Below are 17,731 nucleotides of genomic sequence, written 5' to 3' on the forward strand. Positions count from 1 at the left end.
AAAGTATAACCGATATACAAACCGGCGGTTTGTAAACCGGTCAAACCGGTTTTAAAAAAACCGGTTTTTAAAATAACCGGTTTCCGGTTTAAACCGGCAAACCGGTTCGAGGACCGGTTTTTTTGAACACCTCTACCTGTCATCACCACAATCTCTCTCTCTCTCTCTCTCTCTCTCATACTGCCATCATTAACCAATATCACTGAATGATAGAAATTCTACGAAATGCTCTTTGTTAAGAAGGTGGTTGGGTATTTTGTTTCCTGATGGTACCACACCTCGCAAGATATGCATTCAATTGTTATGGCTTTTGTTAGATCTTAATGCTACGTTGATATTAATATGATCATTCGAGCGAGATCAAATCATTCGCAAATAGAGTTAATTACTAGTTTTGTAATTAGGGTTTTCCATATTGATTTATTTTATAGAGTTCCAGACCACCATTGTCATCAATTAAAACTACAACCAAAACATCATCTTCTTCACAAAGACCAAACCCAGTTTTGTCATACCAATGCAGCTCGATGTCCTTATTATTCCTAAACCCTTCTAACTTGGACATGAACAATAGCTCGTTTGCATATCTTCAAACTGAGATTCCATCTTCACTTTCGCCTCTACATATCTCAATTAGTACCCTGGTGAGGTGAAGCGATGGTGGTTGATGGTGGTGGTAGAGAAAGAAGGAGAAACCTCGGGGGTAGAAAGACTAAACTACCCTTGTGTGACCTAATTTAACTAAAAAAAATAATTAGGTTAGGGGCGAAAGACAAAACGTCTTACATTTGAAAATATTAAGTAAAAATCCAATCAATTATAAAAGATAAAAGAACATATGTTGAAATTTGGTACGAGCATAAATAAAAAAAGATATAGTTTTGTTATTTAATTGTTTTTTTTATTTGATCTTTTTTTTTGAACGGCGACTTTCTTGTAATTAGGCTACAGCATTCTCCAAATTTGGAGAACCCCAATGCCCCAGTCTGGCCAGACTATGTTGTCTTAATCAGGCCTACGCTAGCTTCGGAGTTTGACTCGGGCGGTCTTTTTTTAATGAATTGTTCTTTTTGTTATCTATAGTTTTTTCTTTTTTGCGTTGGAGTCATTGTCAATGATATCATTTCGGAGTTGTGGGATCAAGAAAAAACATTAGATTTGGCGGCAGTAAGCCAGCCGAGCTTGAACATCCGCATGTAGTTGTTATTGACTTATTTCTGTTTTTTTTATTATTATTACTAGGTTAAATACCCGCTATACACGGGTTGGGTAAACTATATTAACAAAACAATGTGAAATACTTATACGAATTTGGTATTAAATGAATGAATATCTATTACAACGTTGAATAAAATAAGATTTTCATAAAATAAAAAAAGAAAAAGAAAATGAAATGGTAAATTTTCATTAATCTCTAAAAATTTCTTCATATACAACATTTGTAGTTAGCCTCTTCATCGAATATTAGAAGACTGACTTCGTCTCTAGTTTTAATATAGAAAGCGTGACATAAATCTCTAAAAATTGTCCTTGTATATAATGTTTAAAATTTATTTAATCAACTTTTCTTACTAATAACGCAATACTGATATTAATTTGATATAGGGATTTATATTTTTAAGAAAAATAGTGTTTTAAAAAAATTGATATAACTCATACAAATACTTAAATAAACAATGCACAAAGTATAAAATAAACATATTATATTATAAAGCTATATAGGTTGAAAGAGTTTAAATCAAAGATAAGCAAAACACCAGATACTAAGAGTTTAAAACAATGCTAATCCACAAAAACTGAAAACGTACTTTAAAACATAAAAAACATTAGCTTAAATATAAAAAACAACTTAACTTTTTCAAAGCAACAAACATCCTAAATAACATGAAACCATTATAGGTTTTTTATAGTAGCGGCAGTCAGATAGTTTGGCTTCCCTTTTTCAAAGCGACAAAGCATCCCAAATAAACATGAAACCATTATAAGTTTTGGATAGTAGCGACCGTCAGATATTTTGGTCATATTCACATGTATTTCTCCTGAGAGACATTTATCTAGATTTGATGCACACAATCATGTAACATTGCATGGCCGATAATGAAAAATACCATTGTGGGATGGTTGTCCAAAACTTATACCGTTTAAACATTTGTTTTTTATGTGAGATAGACATATTTTAATAAAACAAATATAGGATAGTAAGATTAATAAAAATTAATTTATAAGCTTTTGAGCATGTTGTTGTTATTGTTGTTATTATTATTATTATTATTATTTGGAATATAATAGAAGTTATAATTATAGCCAGAAAGTGAAAGATTTTAACAATCATAAATGGTTTTCAAGAATTAAACTATTAAATATAGTTTATAGTTTAAATTAAAAATAAGATTAAGTATAAAATTTAAAGCATTAACTTTTTAATCTGAAATTATTAAGATTATCATCTTGTACAAGTCATTAAATCGGAAAAAACAATGGAATATTATATTAAAATTTTAAAACAAATATTGTAAAATGACATCATTAAGAAACATTTATTTTTGCTAAAATTAAATATTATGGGAGAAAACATGTTAGTAAACTCAAAAGCAAAGGTGTTAAAACCATGAAAATAAATATTAATTTTTTATTTAATAATGCTTATTATATAACAAAGGTAGTTTAAAAAGCAGTAATAATTTTTAATTTCAAATTAAGAACTTGTAAATAAAAGAAAACGAATTTGAAAAAAATAGAACTTAAAAAAATAAAAGAAAAACAAATTTTCAAGAGAAGACTCTAAACTTGTCAAGTATTTATTACTTTGAAAAACAATTAAGATGGTTAAATGATTTTTGCCAAGTAGCACAAGGTTGGCACAACAACATTTTTGTTTAATAATTTATCGAATTTTTTTTGTTATAATTAACTGAGTTAGTTTTATTTGTAAGCTTCGTATCGGAATCTTAACAATTAACGGAAAAGTAATACTATTTGTTAATATTTACTATTTGAATAATGATATCAGCCATACCACGTAGACGTGCACAAAAAAACCGGTTCCGGAACCTAACTGGTGGAACCGAACCGGAACCGGTTCCAGTTCCAACCCGGTTGGTACAATACCCGGTTTGGGTATTTTTGTACCCGAAAATCGTACCCGGTTCTCTTATTTGTATGTCAGTATCAGTTCCAACCCGGTTCTTAATTGAAACCGGTTCGGTTCGTACCTGGAAAAACCGGTTCCGACGGGTTTTTTTTGAAGGGTCAAACAAAAGTCAAACTAGCCGTTGGAACCGGTTCCAACGGTAATATAGCCGTTGGAACCGGTTTTTTAGACACCAATTAGCCGTTGGAACCGGTTCCAACGGTAATATAGCCGTTGGAACCGGTTTTTGAGACAATAGATCCGTTGGAACCGGTTCCAACGGTAATATAGCCGTTGGAACCGGTTTTTGATGCCCAAACCTATATATAACTTGTTTCCGCCACTTGTTTCACCACCAAACTCAAAAACAAACTAAAATACTACTCCTTTAGCAAACCCGTTCCTTTACCCGACCATCCAACTAAATATTATTATGGCACCCATCAAAAAAACTAACAAGAAGGCTAAAACATAAACGATACTAAACATAACAACTAAAACATAAAAAACAAAGTCCGTCGTTTTATTCCGGGAATACTTATTTTTGGGTTGTAGAGCCGGACGACTCTCCCACTTCCGTTTTTTTAGCTTCCAACCTTCTTTTCTCTCGACAATACTTATTCGTATGTTTTCGTAATGTCGAGTTGGACCCTGCTTTAAGAAACTTCGAGCAATATTTGCAACGTGCCAACTCATGTGAGTCGGTCATGAGACACAAATCGTAATGAACCCAAACATCGGGGCATCTTGTTGTTTCGATCACCATAACAACGTCATCATTAGTTGCCATTTGTTGTCGGTTTAAGGTTAATTGTGGTTTGGAGTGTGTTTTATAGTTTTGGAATTGGTTTAACAAGTACACAAACAAACCTTGCTATTTATAGTAAGAAAATAACCTATTTGTAGTTAAAAAACCGGTTCCAACAGTCAAAAACGGCTATATAGCCGTTGGAACCGGTTCCTAACGGCTATAATATTTAAATTTCAAAAAAAACCGGTGGAACCGGTTTTTACGTAAAAACCGGTTCCGGTTCATACCCTACCCGGTTCTTAAAAGTTAGCATATCTGGGCATCGGTTCGGGTCGGGAACCGAACCGGTTCTTGATTGGAACCGGTTCCATTTTACAACCCGGTGTGAAAAAACCGGTTTCGAACCGGTTCGGGTTTTCCAGTTGAACCCGATTTGTGCACGTCTAATACCACGACCCATTTTTGTTTGGGCCTTCTTAGTTATTCAACACAGTAAATTTGGTGTTAACCAGCCCACCCATTTTTGTTTGGGCCTTCTAGTTAGTCATCACAGTAAATTTGGTGTTAAACCAGCCCAGGCCCCAAGGTAGAAAAAGAAAGCACAAAGGTCCAGAAAGTTAAAACCCTAGACGGAGAGAGAGAGATGAACAAAATAAAAGCATTAATCGAGTTATAAGGTCATTTGGTTTGAAAAAAAAAAATAGAAAGACAATAAGAAAACAGAACTAATAAGAGTTAATGCTAACGATAAAATTATCTCATGTTTAAAATCAACGCATTAGGCAATGTAGTTTAAATGAAACAAAGCAAGATAGTTTTTACTTTTTAGTATTTAGGGTAAATGGGGCCTTGGGTAAGATGGGTAAGAGTTTGGGTTGTTCCGAACCCATCGGGTACACCGCCACGGTTTGATCAGGTTAGTTAATTGGATTAAGGTCTCATTTTCATGAAGCTGATGATGTTAAAGGTATTGTAGAAATATGTGTTAAAATAGGGCTTGATCCAGATTTATTTGGGCCTAGTATACGAAGTCCAATGAAAAATCCTAGACATAGACCCCCCTAAGCGTAACGGCTACCACCAAACCATTATTTACACGAGTGTCAGTATCGTATCGTGACTAATTAAATTGGTTCCGACCGAACAACATCGATACCGGTATCATTAATTTCATAGTCAGTGCCGGTACTTTTATGATTTTCACAGCTTTGTTTAAACTTTTTAATCAGCACTCTGATATACTTTTTTTTTAATGTGAAAAATAGAGTTGATTCAAATAGAGTATTTTTTTTATATCAAAGTTATATGAGGGTTTGTACCCGTGTTGAATTAAGTTTCATTTCACCTCTCATACATTAATTAATATAATCATTATCTCATGTGTTTATTATTCAATTTGACTTTTGTCTAATAACTAGCGTTGGTTAATTTAAAAAATACAAAATAGGCAACTATATATGTTTGGTAAAACTAGCTGAAAGCTGGTAGCTGTAGCTTTTTATATATATTTAGGTATTTGGCAGAGTAGCTGTAGCTTTTAATAAAAAAATTGGGTGCTAGCGCGGTGCAGCGGAGTGCGCGCGCAACTTGAGATCAACCGCATAATGAGTGTTGGTACGTTATTCACTTGATATTAGTGCACGTATAACCCGAATGCAGACGTGTACTTCGTGCAAAGGCAGCAAGAATGTGATCGTGGCGAAAATTAATAAACAAAGCTAAAATATACAGTAATTTCAAATAGATAATTTTTTAAACCAACCTCTTTTGATTTGAAACCCTTTCCGACCCGACACCGTTTTAATCTGAAACATGCTCTGACCTGGCCACTTTCGTCCCAAAACCATACCGACACGAACGAACTAAATTAACCCTTTTTTATCGACTCATTCCGACCCTAATTTGGTCTTACACATGACCCGAGCTCGTCTAACTCGACTTGTTGCCAATAACAACCGGTAAAGAAGTATGTTAATATCATACTCAAATTAAAGAGAATAAAATGCTCTTTTTTATGATGTAATGTGTTCAAAAAAATATTAACGTGTGAAAAAGTTATGGACTTTTAAAGAGTCATGGATGTAGTTAGTTTTGAATAAAGGTAAAATATGTAACTATTATATAAGTTAACAAAAGTTGATGAAAGTTCAAGTACCAAAATTGTAAATTCAATTGTAAAAGCTTGTAACTAGCGAGAAAAAGAGCCTAATATAAAAGCTTCAAGCTCATTGAACCAAACAAAATTTTTTGTTAGGTATGAGCTTTTTCTTAAAAGCTTAAAGCTCCTTATCAAACGGGTATGTTTGGCAAAACTAGCTGGTGGTTGTTAGCTGGAAGCTGGTAGCTAGTAGCTGTAACTGGTAGTTGTAGCTTTTTAGATATGTATTTAGGTGTTTGACAGAGTAGCTGGAGCTTTTTATATATATTTAGGTATTTGGCAGAGTAGTTAGAGCTTTTAATAAACTAATTTGGTGCCAGCGTGGTGCGGCGGAGTGCATGCGCAACCTGACATCAACCGCATAATCAGTGTCGGTACATGATTCACTTGATATTGGTGCACTCACAGCCCGAATGCAGATGTGTACTTTGTGCAAAGGCAGTAAGCGTGTAATCAGTAACGAAAATCAAGAAATAAAGCTAAAATATACAGTAATTTCAAATAGATAATTTTTTAAACCAACATCTTTTGATCTGAAGCCCTTTTCGATCCGACACCGTTTTAATCTGAAGCATGTTTTGACCTGTCCCCTTTCGACTCAAAACTGTACCGACATGAACCTAAGTAAATTAACCTTCTTTTATCGACTCGTTCCGACCCTAATTTGGTCTTACACATGACCCGAGCTCGTCTGACTATCATAACCGGTAAAAAAAGTATATCAGTATCATACTCAAATTAAAGAGAATAAAATGCTCTTTTTTATGATGTAATTTATTTAAAAAAATACTAAGGTGTGAAAAAGTTATGGACTTTTAAAGAGTCATGAGGGTAGTTAGTTTTGAATAAGGGTAAAATATGTAACTATTATATAAATTAACAAAAGTTGATGAAAGTTCAAGTACCAAAATTGTAAAAGCTTCTAGCTTTTTCTCAAATGCTAGTGATAGTAGCGTTTAAAAAATGAGTTTTTTCTTCAAAATTAAAAGCTTGAAGTTTCTACACCAAACAAGATTTTTAATTGAGTATGAGTTTTTTCTTAAAAACTTAAAGCTTGAAGCCCTAAAAACTCCTAAAAGTTTATTGCCGAACATACCCATATGTCTTATAAAAGAAAATTCTTAATATTCCCGTATTTTTATAAATGAAATTTATTTAAGTATTTTATATATCGTAAACTAAATGAGTTCCGGTATCTTAATGAAACAAACCGACTCCCGCCAAATAATATTGGTATCATAACGAACCGAATCGTATTGATGCCGTATCACAAAAGAATTCGCACTAGTTTTTTTTAGAACGACGACAGTTTACAGTACGACTATGTGGTCACAAGTCGGCTTGCGGCCGTTCGGAACCTTTCGAGAATTTCCCCCGTGGCGCATAGCCGTTCGGAACCTTTCGAGAATTTCCCCCGTGACGCATGTCATAACCGTGGTTTTTAGAGAAACATTCTCCCCTAATGTCACCTGACATTGATTACAATATCTACCACAAGAGTCGAAAACCTCTGATATAGTATAGAAAGAATAAAAACCCGTATTCACACTAGTTAATGTTATAATAACAATAACACTAATTATTATTATTATTATTTATTTATTTTTTGTTCTTTTAATTAATATTACACCGGTAACATTGGAAAAGTAGAAGATAAAGATGAGCATGAAGTACTATGTACTTTTGACAAGTAACGTCACAGTCTTTGCAGTTATCGTGGTACCTAAATTAACACCCGCCCTTCATTTTTCTTACAACACAGACTATCCTATGACCTATTTTCTACATTTAATATAAAAAAGATTTTTTAAAAATAGACATTTGAGGTCCACGGTCCACCTTAAGAGGGGACCGCGGTATGGTTTTTTGGTGGAGACTCAACTTCGATATTCACTTGGACCACTTTTGCTGGATTATGTAATGAATGGTTCGAGTTAGGTTTTGCGAGATTATTAGTTCGAATCCAAAGCACACCCGAGTTTTCGTCCCACTGTGTGTTACGCCGGAGAGTCCGGCTCTTGTGGTGGCACAACGACTGTCAAGTGGCAGCCGGCGGTATGGTTCCGGAGGTAACACCCAAACCAAACTCTTAAGCTAGGTTGGACTTAGTTAAGACAAAATATCCTGGTCAGAGTGTGGCAACGGGCTCTCCAAATTTAAAGAGTACGATATCTTAACACAAAAAAAATAGTTTCAGCAAAACTTATTAGGGGACGGACTGGTGTCGATTCCTCAAAAAACTTTCATTTTTCTCGAAATCAAGGAATGATTACTATTTTTCATTTATCAAAATTCCATTACTTTCTCTAGACTTCCCTCACTATCCCCATCATCCGGTGAAGATTCCTCATAATCCTTTGTAAAAGTTAAAAATGGAAAAATACAAGACGGTGTTCCCACCTTATATCAGGGTTCTCTCGATCTTTCCCAACTTCGACTATGTTTGCGTAATCAAATAGATTTTGACCTTTAGCCGTTTCCAAAATAAAATTAGATAGTGTTAGGTATGCAATAAAACGTTTTGCTGGTCAATGAAATAAAATAACTTGTTACACAAGAATATCATTTCCTCTAATAAACATCCAAAATCATTCCTAAGCCAACACACACACACCTTTTTTCCAATTCTATTCCCTCCTTCACCACCACAATCGGCCACCAACACCACCGACAACCGCCCCCACTGCCTACAACTGTCGTTGCCCGCTGACCACCACCTCCAGTTGCAGCCACCACAACCACCATGACTTGCCACGGCCACCTCTACCGACCACCACCACATTTGTATCCCATTCCTTCATCTTTTCCTGTCAACCAAACAACAAAAAATAATAATCTATTTCATTTTCACATGATAACTAAACTAGGTAGCGGCATTGTAATGATTTATTTTATTCCTTATTCATTTCATTTCATTTCATTTCATGTCCATTCTATAATCTCAGAACAAACAGATTTCTAAATATTATGAAAAGAAACAATCGTATAGCCATATCTAATCATATATAGCAAACATATAATTTTATATTACTTTTATAGGTTTATAAGAGTTGCATAACACCTATAATGTGGTGTTGGTCAAAGCAACCAGACAAGATCTGACATCTACATGAATCATATAGAACTATACGATTTAGATTGAATTCAGATGGTGTTTGGATGTTTGTTATGGTGTCTGAACGTCAACGAGCTTTTATAATTTAACTAATTTGGTCATTTAAAATTTTTAAAACAGTGTGTGAAGGTCACCATGAGTAAAGGCGCACAAAACCAAGATTTTTAAAAACCAGTGCCTTCAAATACCAAGTATTGCAATATACAAACCGGGTGTAACATTAGTCAAAAATTCGAATTAATATTTGTTTTTCTTTTTTGTGTAACCGCTTGCAGTCGGGTCCTCGTATTTAATAAAGACGGAAAATTGCTACCGTTTATGTAATTGGTTTTGTCTTTGAAGAGGTAGGTCCCAGCAGAGCCCAGTTGGACCCGCAAGACTCACCTTAAACAGGGACGTCTGCGCAATGACCAACTGCTCCAGCAGGACCCACCATGCTCAAAGAACCTTACGCGCAGTACGCCAGCTGTACCCGCAGGGAAAGCCTCCCAATGGTGTACCCCGCCTGTTCCCGCAGCTGCGGATACAAGCCATCAGGGAAGGCTACCCGCACTAACAGCAAGGCTACACGCACAAGGCATTCGTTACTTCAGTTGTCACATGAAGGAATGAGCAAGGCGGGAATACTCCCGCCTAAATGAGCCAGTCCGTATGCTTCTGGAAGGTCTTTCGTACTATACCTAATAAGGTATGGGCGGAACAGACAGTTTGACCAGAGCAGCCCATGAACTAATCACAGGGTGACAGCTCACCGACAACAATACGAGGAGGAGCACCCTCTAGTACTGTTTGTCACTATTAGCCGCTGCCTACTCACCAACCCTTACGAGGGGACGTGCGCAGCCTACAGTTGGTGGAACAGTGCGTAGCCGGCAGTAAAGGAACAGTATACAGCCGACCTTTACTGTTAGCCGTAGCTTACCCACCAACCAGCATGGCCTGTGCGTAGTCCACTGTTGGTGGAACAGGAATACTATTCAGCCGGCTGTACCTTCTAGGAAACCTACCTTCGGCTATAAATACTCCAACACCTTGGAATGGTAAGGACATCATCTGATATCTCAATCTTATCTAGCAATCTCTTAATATACACTTATATTCAGAGCAATCTAGTCTGATTCTCACGCCGGAGGGTGGTCACAAGGAGGAACCCCCCCTTCTCAGTGACGAGCTTACGGTGTCTGTTTTGCAGGTCCCCTGAAGAACAACTCTCTGCTGGACCTCATTCCCGTGGGAAACATTACTTAAACCCCCAGATTATCTATAATCTGTCCAGGGTTCACTTAGTGTTTCTTCATTGGCGCCATCCGTGCATAAAAAGCTAGAACTGATTTAGTTTTTTCAAAATTTCTGAAGAAATGGTTAACGTTACTCCGGTCCCATGGCCAGTAACCGACCAAGAAACCCCGGTAACCACAACCCCAACAACTGGGGGGAACACCGGCGGTTATACAATTCTTACGAACACTACCCCGACTACCCAAGCCGGGGCAAGTGCAGTAAACATTCCACTGGGGTTCACTGATGCCCAGTTGGAAAAACGAAGGGTCCCTCGCCAAACACTAGATGAAGTGAAGGCGTGGGCCGAAGCACGTCAAAGAGAGTTCCAAGCTGAATTGGACGAACGCTTGCGTTCAGTTCAACAGGCTGACAAATTCGGCAGTACTCGCCAACACCTCAATATGAACAGCGAGGGCGAGTACTCAGACGACGAGAGGGAGGAGTCTGATACCGACGCAAACCCTCGCCATAAGGCGAAAGGGAAGCGTAAGGAAACGAACTCCCAGCCGAAAAGGAATTTTGGGGAAGCTTTTAAACCAACAAATGCGGAGAGAAACCCGCGTGACTTCTCCAAAACCTTTAGACCAACTGCTACAAATGCAGGAAAGTCAAAATTCGCAAGGGACATTGCGGAAGCAATCGCCCCGAGAAGTGCCAAACAAATGTCCAACATTGGCACTTATGATGGTCTATCCGACCCAGATGACCATTTGAACAGGTTCATTGCGGGGACTACCGTCAGCAACTGGACGGAACCCACGTGGTGTTACATGTTCCAGATGACTCTGGTCGGAGCGGCCAGGGCATGGTTCGATCGTTTACCGGTCCACCACATATATAACTGGGCGGACTTTCAGAACAAGTTCAGCCAACACTTCAGCCAACAGATGAAATACACTGAAGAACAGTGGACGATCCTCAACTGCGTTAGAGAGGAGGATGAATCTTTACTAGAGTTCATCACCCGCTTCAACTCCAAAAAGCTAAGTCTCGGCAACATAAGTGAAGATCTGGTTCGCGCCGCTTTCATCCAAGGCGCCGAATACCCAGAGCTTATCCGCACATTGACGGGTAAGGATGGCATGCCATCAACATGGGATGCCATCATGACGGCGGCAAAGCGCTTTGCCGAGACAGAAAAGCAACTGGAAAGGGATCTTCCCCAGAGTACACACCTCTACACGCAGAGGACAAGAGAGAACAATGTCCGGATCGCCCGGCAGAACAAAAAGAGGAAGCTAGGTATGTGGCAGTCAAGGGTAAACTTTGACACCTCATCCAGCTCTCAACCTCTTGTTGGCAGAAGAAATCACACGCACCCTCCAAGCCAAAAGCACCGGTGGACGCCACTCACCAAAAGCGTCACGGAGATATTTGCCACTGAAAAGCTACCGTGGCCAAAAGCTCCAATGATCCGTCAGTGACCTAATGCGGATCAGAGCAAATCCTGTGACTTCCACGGGACAAAAGGTCATGACACGGAAGAGTGTACATCCTTGAAGGACATTGTTGAAGCATTCGTCAAGGATGGAAGACTGGCACACCTGGTGGCATCAATCAAGAAGGGAGGACGGAACGACAACCGGTACCGAGGCAACGGACGAAAGCCCGTTGACATCAGCATCAACATGGTTCATGGTAACATCAGAGGAAGAAAAAGGCGAATGACAGAACCATGTGCGTGGAAGGAAGCTGAGGTGCGCTTCCCACGAGTGCCAGGAGGACCCAGCAAAGAAGGTCCTATCGTCATTAAAAGCCAGCTGGGACACTACATCACCTCCCGCACTCTTGCTGACAACGGCGCCTCGTCAACGGTGATGTACAGGCAGTTCTTCGACAAGCTAGATGACGAAGACAAAGAACGCCTGGAAACGATATGCGCTTCAATGGAAGGGTTTGATGGCAGCACAAACACCCCCCTGGGTATCCTATCTTTCCCCGTCACTCTTACGGATGGGAAACACTCCCGCACAGAAGAGGTGGACTTCGTCGTGATGAGGAAGCCACACCACACATACGACATTCTCTTCGGGAGAGACGGGATGGCAAGATTCAACGCCGTGGTATCCTCAGTCCACGGCATGATGGGATGGCCAACAACTGAGGGTGTAGCGATGATCACCGGCATTCCCCAGGTATGCATCGCATCTGTCTCATCTAAACCCAAACCAAAGATGGCTAAACCAACCATCACCGAACCAGAAAGATGGGCCTTCAACGGCAAGTACCCGGACCAGGCCGTCACCATTGGCCCAACAATTGTTGGTCCCACACGCACCTTACTCAAGCGCTTATTACAAAGGAACACTGACATCTTCGCGTGGACACCAGCTGACATGACTGGTGTACCCCGGAGTAAGGCAGAGCATAAGCTCAAATGCGATCCGGCTGTCACGCCGATCGTACAAAAGCGCAGAGTAATGGGGCCAGAACAAACTAACGCGTGTAGAACCCAAGTCAAGGAACTCCTTGACGCAGGCATCGTACGCGTTAGTAGATATCAAACTTGTGTTGCAAATCCCGTTATGGTACCGAAGAATGACAAACAATGGCGCATGTGCATAGATTTCAAGGATTTGAACAAAGCATGCCCCAAAGATTGTTATCCGTTACCTGAAATTGATCTTAAGGTGGATTCGTTGGCACCATTCCGCCTTAAATGCTTCCTGGAAGCGTATAAGGGTTACCATCAAATCCACATGGCCGTTGATGATCAGGACAAAACCGCTTTTTCGGACGCCCGATGGCACATTTTGTTATCAAATGATGCCATTCGGACTTAAGAATGCCGGGTCCACATACCAACGCCTGATGGACAAAGAGTTTCATACCCAAATTGGGAGGAACTTGGAAGTCTACATGGATGACTTGGTCATCAAAAGCCCTGACCCAGAAGCGATGTTGAAAGACATCGAAGAAACTTTCAACACGCTCAGGAAGATAAACATGAAGCTCAACCCGAGCAAGTGTGCCTTTGGAATGGAAGAAGGGAAGTTCTTGGGGGTCATCGTCACTAAAGATGGCTTCAGAGCGAACCCTGAAAAGGTCGAAGCCATTATCAAAATGGAATCACCTACTACCATCAAACAGGCTCAGACACTGAATGGACGACTGGTGGCACTTAACCGCTTTTTGGCAAACCATGCGGATAAGTCGTTTCCCTTCGTGTCAACGTTGAGAAACTGTTTAAAGAAAACGCACTTCCGCTGGACACCAGATGCGGAAGCAGCTTTTCAGGAGATTCGGTCACGCTTAATCGAACTCCCAACACTCACAGCACCAAAAGCGGGAGAGGAATTAGTCCTATACCTTTCCGCAACTGATAGAGCAACTGGAGCCGTCCTGTTAGTCGAGCGAAAAGGCATCCAGATGCCAATCTATTACGTCAGCCGTGTCCTAACAGACGTAGAAACCCGGTACTCTACCTTTGAAAAATTAGTTTTAGCACTTATACACGCTTCACGCAGGTTAAGACGATATTTCCAGGGTCACCCAATCACCATTATCACCAATTTCAAACTTGCAAACGTTCTAGGCAAACCCGAGTTATCGGGACGCCTAGCCAAATGGGCAATTGAGTTGGGAGAATACGCGATAAAGTATAAACCAAGACCAGCCATAAAAGGCCAGGTTCTGGCCGACTTTATTGCAGAAGTGCCCGCATCGCGGGAAAAAGAGTGCCAGGAAGAGGTTCAACCCTCTCCAGCACAAGACATCAATGATGTCTGGCAACTCTACACTGATGGAGCTGCCAGTAACGAGGGTTCAGGCGCAGGGCTGAAACTAACCAACCCAACAGGCCAAGAATACACTTACGCTATTCGACTGGATTTTCCAAGTACGAATAACGAAGCCGAATATGAGGCATTCTTGGCTGGGTTGAGAATTGCGCGTAAGATGGGGGTGAAAAACTTGGAAGCCCACGTGGATTCCATGTTGATAGCCAATCAAATCAACGGAACGTACACGGCCGTGAACGACACAATGGCCCTGTACCTCGCACAAGCAAAATCCCTTATGCGCGATTTCAATGACTGCAAAGTCATACACGTCAAGCGAAGTGAAAACAAATCTGCGGATGCGTTAAGCAAGCTTGCATCATTAGCCTTAACCCACTTAGGAAAGGATATCCGCATTGAACTCCTCGAGACACCTTCGGTCCCGCACAAGGAAATTTGTGTCATCCAAACCGGCACGGAAACATGGATGACACCAATAATAAAATACCTTGCGGCAGGAACACTCCCAGAATCCAAAACACAGGCAAGAAAACTACGCTGTAAAGCACTAAATTATCAACTCATCGATGACATCCTTTACAGACGTAACTTTCTTGGTCCACTCTTAAGATGCGTGGACAACCAAGATGCTGACTACCTCCTAAGGGAAGTACACGAAGGCATCTGTGGAGTACACGCAGGTCCCCGCGCTGTTGTAGCTAAGCTAAACAACGCGGGATACTTTTGGCCGGGGATGCATACGGATGCACTGGCATACATCAGAAAATGCAGGTCTTGCCAGCTTTACGCACCCAACACGCACCGCCCGAAGAATGAACTTGTTCCAGTCACTTCTTCATGGCCATTTCAGAAGTGGGCCATCGACGTGACAGGCCCATTTCCTACAGCAGCAGGAAACGTTCAGTTCCTTGTGGTAGCCATCGACTACTTCACCAAGTGGATAGAAGCAAAACCATTAGCCCAAACAACCGCAAAACATATCAAAAAATTTATTTGGGAATTTATTATTTGTCGTTTTGGACTTCCACAGAATTTGGTGAGCGATAACGGCACCAACTTTGCTGACAAGAAGCTACAACAGTGGCTGAAAGAACTCCAAATCACCCACACCTTTACCTCAGTGGCACACCCGCAAGGTAATGGTGAGGTGGAAAGAGCAAACAAGAGCATCGTCGAAGGCATCAAGAAAAGACTCTTGGAACACAGATCCGGCTGGGTGGACGAGCTTCCGCACGTCCTTTGGGCAAACAGAACGCTGAAGAAGGCCAGTACGGGAGAAACCCCGTTCAGCCTCACTTATGGCACGGAAGCCATGGTCCCGGTCGAAATTGGTTTACCCTCACCAAGGGTCTTGATTCAGCCAGAAGACAATGATGCGGAAAGACGGTTGGATCTTATGCTGACCGAGGAACGCAGAGACTTAGCCGCAGTGCGTGAAGAGAATTACAAACGTCAAATGCAAAAGTACTACAACACGCGGGTAAAACTCTGCAACTTCAATGAAGGAGACTACATACTGCGTAACAACGAGGCTTCGAACCAAGAACGCCCAGGAAAGCTGGCCCCGGTCTGGGAAGGGCCATACATTATCAAAGAAGTCCTGGGAAAGGGAGCATACCGGCTCGAAAGGCTCGATGGCACTCCTATCCCAAGAACATGGAATGGAGCTCAATTACGCAAATGTTATATGTAGATCAATTCCAAACTTGTAAAGAAAAGGCCTAGAGCCACTTCTAATGGAAATGATTCTCCTTTCATAATGTGTTAACTTTACCTTTATACTTATGAACTTCCCATACTGGTGCCGGTATTCACCGCATAAATGGGGAAGAAGTAAGTCGTTACGTGTGGAAAGCGGCAAAACCCGCATAAACACAACGCTAAAAATAAGGAAAACCTACACGCAGGTCAGATGTAAGTAAAGTTTAGCCATCCTTGTAAGTGCAAGTGACGGTCTTACCCGCACAATCACGAACAAGGAAGCAAAACTTCAACCTATCATCTACCACGTTCAAAGGTTATCCTAAAAAAGGATGAAAACCTACACGCAGGTCAGATGTAAGTAAAGTTTAGCCATCCTTGTAAGTGCAAGTGACGGTCTTACCCGCACAATCACGAACAAGGAAGCAAAACTTCAACCTATCATCTACCACGTTCAAAGGTTATCCTAAAAAAGGCTGAAAACCTACACGCAGGTCAGATGTAAGTAAAGTTTAGCCATCCTTGTAAGTGCAAGTGACGGTCTTACCCGCACAATCACGAGCAAGGAAGCAAAACTTTAACCTATTATCTACCACGTTCAAAGGTTAACTTATTCTAAAACACTTGAAAAATTGCTAATTCAAACTAAAATATGCAAGTCATATAACGTTTATAAAGCAAGGAATCCAATGGAAGAAGCGGTCTTAGCCGCACAAAGATTTATATTTCATGAATATTCGTTACAAGAATGGCCGGGTAACTACCCGCCTACAAGTAAGTAAATCTGTACAAACTAAGTCTATCCTAGCAGCGGGAAGGGATCTTCAGGATCAGGCTTCAGGGCCACTTCCACTTGGACCAGCGCCGTCAGTTGAGCGTGGCAGTTCAAGGAAAGCCTTAAGGATAGCTAGCCCATCATCAGCAGCAGCGACTTCATTCACCTTCTCCACCACCGGATGCGGGAAGGCGGCATACTGGTTCACTGCTTGGTCATAAGCAGCTTCAGTATCCACATTATACAAAGGGAAGTTGGAAGGCGGGACGCCTTTCTCAACGAACCCTAGACCAAGCAGGAAGCCGGCCCGTTCCCCATCCTCGTGAGAAGCGTTGAGGGCTGCGCTCATAGCATCGTCGTAAGAGGTCTCTGAGAAGACCCGATGCACAACCTACATAAGAAAATATACCAAGTGTCAACACCCTATCTACAAAGAAGAGCGTAAAGACATGAAAGTTTACCTGAGACAACGCTTCTCGAAGAAGCCATTCCTTGGCAGCCAGAGCTTCTTGTAGGGACGCTTGAGCTTCGTTACGGGCGCGTTCGGCTTCACTCTTGTTAAGGTTGGCAAGCAACACTTCTTTAGCCGCAGCCTCTTCGACGCCCTTTAGCTTCCGATCAGTATGGTCAAGCACCCCCCTCTGGTCCAAGATCTCCTGGAGCTTTTTGGCGTCTTCCATCGCCAAGGCATCATGAGCCTGCTGGAGAGCCTCTAATTTGGCTTTAAGTTCTTCATTCTCCACGCGCAGAGGCTCAGCAATAGCTTCAGCCTTGGTGGCCCTCTCGGTTGCGTTCCTCGCAGTTTCCTTAGCCAGCCGAAGCTGTTCATTAACAGCTTGGGCAGCCTTGGAACGGGCCTCGAGTCGAGCCTGAACTTCAACCTCGAGGGCCTTGAAGGCCTTCTCCTTCTCCGCAGCCACTGCGGCAAGTTTTTGGTTCTCCTCCCGCACAGCCCGCGCCTGAGCTACTTCCTTGAGACGAGCTGCTTTTAACTTGTCGTTTTCACGACAAAGCAGCTCGACGCGCGGCTGCATCCGGGCCAGGAGAAGTCGAAGCTCATTGGTTAGTCTACCCTCCTGG

Source organism: Bidens hawaiensis, unplaced genomic scaffold (genome assembly GCF_021521415.1).
Source record: "Bidens hawaiensis isolate Kalapana, Puna unplaced genomic scaffold, B.hawaiensis_p1.1 tig00002477_1, whole genome shotgun sequence".
NCBI lineage: Eukaryota > Viridiplantae > Streptophyta > Magnoliopsida > Asterales > Asteraceae > Bidens > Bidens hawaiensis.